Here is a 3061-nt window from a genome sequence, read left to right as displayed (position 1 = left end):
GCTAATTTTTGTATTTTTAGTGGAGACAAGGTTTCACCATATTGATTAGGCTTGTCTCGAATTCCTGACACCAGTGATCCACCTGCCTCAGCCTCCCAAAGTACTGGGATTACAGGCATGAACCACCACACTCAGCCACCATTGTCTTTTAACTTTTATACTGGGGTAAAAGTGACTTATTCATCATCATTACAGTATTACAGTATTCGTTTATATATTTGCCTTTATCAATGAGATTTATACTGTTATATTTGTTCATGTTAGCTTTTAGCATTCTTTTGTTTTTGAACTCTATTTACTCCCTTTGGAATTTCTTGTCAGGATGGTCTAGTGGTGACAAACTATCAGTTTTGTTTATCTAGAAAAGTCTTTGTCTTTCCTTCACTTTAAAAGGGCGGTCTTGTCAGGTATAGTATTCTTGGTTGGCAGGTTTTTTGTTTTTTTTCTTTCCTTTCTGCACTTTGAATCTTGCAGGCCTGCAAGATTTCTGCTAAGAAATCTGCTGATAGACTTATGGAGATTTTCTTGCATGTGATCAACTTTTCTCTTGCTGCTTTCAAAATTATGTCTTTGCCTTTGCCTTTTGAAAATTTAATTTTAACATATATCAGTGCAGACCTCTTTAGGTGTCACCTACTTGAGATCCTTTTGGTTCCATGAATTTAGATATCCAGTTCCCTCCTGAGATTTTGGAAGTTTTATCCATTCCTTCTTTCTTCTGTCTCTTTGTCCTCCTCTTCCTCCTCTTCCTCCTCTTACTCCTTCTCCTCTTCTCTTTAGTCTTTCTCTTCTTATTCTTATTCATATTCTTTTCTGTCACACTCAGATCTCCAAGGTTGGCTGGCTACCCCAAGGCTGCAGCGTTACCAATGTATCATTATACATTCATTATTTCTTTAAATAAGCTTTCTACCCCTTTCTCTCCCCTCTTTTCCCAGAGCTTCCCTTAATGCATATATTATTTTGCTAAGTGGTGGCTAATAAGTACACTAAGGTTTTCTTCATTCTTAAAAAGAATTTTTTTGGTTCCTTGAAATGGGTAATTACTTGTCTGAGCTAGCTGACTCCTTCTTCCGCTGATCATGTCTAATGTAGAAGCTCTATATTAAGTTTTTCAGCTGAGCCATTGTGTTCTTCAGCTCTAGAATTTCTGTCTTTTTTTTTATGGCTTGTGTTTCTATTGAGCATCTCTTTTTTCCCCTATGTATTGTTACCTCTGTTTGTTTAGTTGTTTGTAATGGTTCTCTTTTAGCTCATGGAGCGTTCTTGAGATAATTACTTTGAATAATTTGTCAGGCAATTCATGGGTCTCTATTTGTTTAAAGTTGGTAACTGGAGCTTCATTTTGATCCTTTGGTAGTACCTTATTTCCCTGATTCTTTGTAAATCTTGTAGCCTTGCTTTGGTATCTGTGCATTTGAAGAAGTAGTCACTTCTTTTACTTTTACGCTTTGGCTTCATCAAGCAAAGCACTTTGTCAGTCAGCCCAGCCAGCATTTCTGAGTGGGCTGGCTAGAACGGTCTCTAAGTAGGCATTTCTGCTAGAGTTTGTGGGTGGGTGGATCATTGTGAGGGTACATAGGTGGACTGGCTTGGTGCCAGGGTCCATAGAAGTAGACCTGGTACTTGAGTTGGCAGAGGCAGGCCTGATGCCAGAGGCCTGTGGTTTAGGCTTGTTGCCAGGGTCTGTGATGAAGAGCCTCATGCCAGGTTCCATGCAGATATCAGAAACTCACTTCTTTCTTTCTTTTCCTCATGAGAGAACTCACAGGCCAAGAGGATAACTATCAGCACTGCACTGTACATTCTTAAGGGAGGAGTGACATGGGTAAAGTGAAACTGTTTTTTACCCCCTTTAATATGTCTTTTCTCATTTACATGCTCTATGTGAGTGCTATAACCTCTTTCTTAGATTATGGAGCTTGTGTAAAGGTATTTTTGTTAGTGGATGGTTGTTAAATTGGTGTTTTTGTGGGGAGATGAGAACTTGAGCCTCTTATTACACTATCTAGTGGATGCCACCAATTCAACACTTCTAAGGTGACATATATACATAAATATTATATATAAGCATTGTTTTCAATAGAAGCATTAATATCCATAACTGAACTTGGTATTACTAGAACAAAGTGCATTTAAAATGTGCTTTTAACGTTTTATCTAACATTTTTGTTGTTTTGTAGCAGGAAATTTTATTTTAAAACTCTCTTCTGTATTGCCAAAACAGAAAGTATCCACTTTTTAAAAACGCTTTTACTGAATAGAGAGCTCTACGAATATTTTCTACAAATACTACTGTTTAAAAGCACAAGTGACCACCTTGAGACAGTCTGAAGAGCTGTATCTGATTGTCAATTCACTCTTTAGTGGTTTGTTTTTTAGCAAAATGTATGAAGACCCTAAAATTTCCTTTCATGTTCTTGACCCTTAGGCCACACTGGGTTACATACCTCTGGATAATATGATTGAGGTCATTTTTGTACTACATAAAATGTATTTCCCAAGTGTAACTCATAAAAGGAATTAGAATGAAAATGAGCCCAGTTAGACATGGTTTCAAGTGAATATTGATAGGAAGGCAGCCAAGGAAATTTCTCAGTCATAGGCTGAGCCTGTCTTTTCATGGCATTTTATCTGTGCTTTGCTTTTGCTCAGCCATGGGGTTACAGGCAGTCTGTTCTTGACTTATGTCTGTGGCACTTGGAATACAATGACTCTGGCTTATTTTAGGGTTTTAAACTTTCTGCTCAGTGTTCACTTTGTTGCCATTTTATATTTACACATTTATGTGTCTATTAAGTAATTGTAAATATTTGCTTTGTTTTGAAGGATGATGCTCTTTGAAGTGAAGTTGACCTATGAGTACTATTTTTAATGAAGAAATAAATTTATACCGAGTAGTAATTCCAGTATTACACATACAAAGATACTTCTTAGGTTTGTTTCTGAAGCCTCTCTTGATAAAATCTCTTATTTTTATTCTGCCTCTTGACCAAAAGTATAAAAAAATTTTCAGTTGTTTGTTTCTATCCACTTACTTTCCAGGGACAAGAGAATGTTT

General features: G+C 36.8%; 1 non-coding gene across 1 annotated transcript; it reads right to left on the bottom strand.

Moving 5' to 3' along the window:
- Positions 1 to 815: 815 nt before the first annotated feature.
- Positions 816 to 886, bottom strand: LOC115830536. Its single transcript, XR_004026086.1, has one exon. It is a non-coding gene; the product is annotated as a small nucleolar RNA SNORD55/SNORD39 (small nucleolar RNA).
- Between the last annotated feature and the right edge of the window lie 2175 nt (positions 887 to 3061).

The sequence above is a fragment of the Nomascus leucogenys genome, chromosome 15 (assembly GCF_006542625.1).
Source record: "Nomascus leucogenys isolate Asia chromosome 15, Asia_NLE_v1, whole genome shotgun sequence".
NCBI classification, from domain to species: Eukaryota; Metazoa; Chordata; class Mammalia; order Primates; family Hylobatidae; genus Nomascus; species Nomascus leucogenys.
The sequence above is the reverse complement of the archived record's forward strand: the minus strand, read 5'-3'. Positions and strand labels throughout refer to the sequence as shown.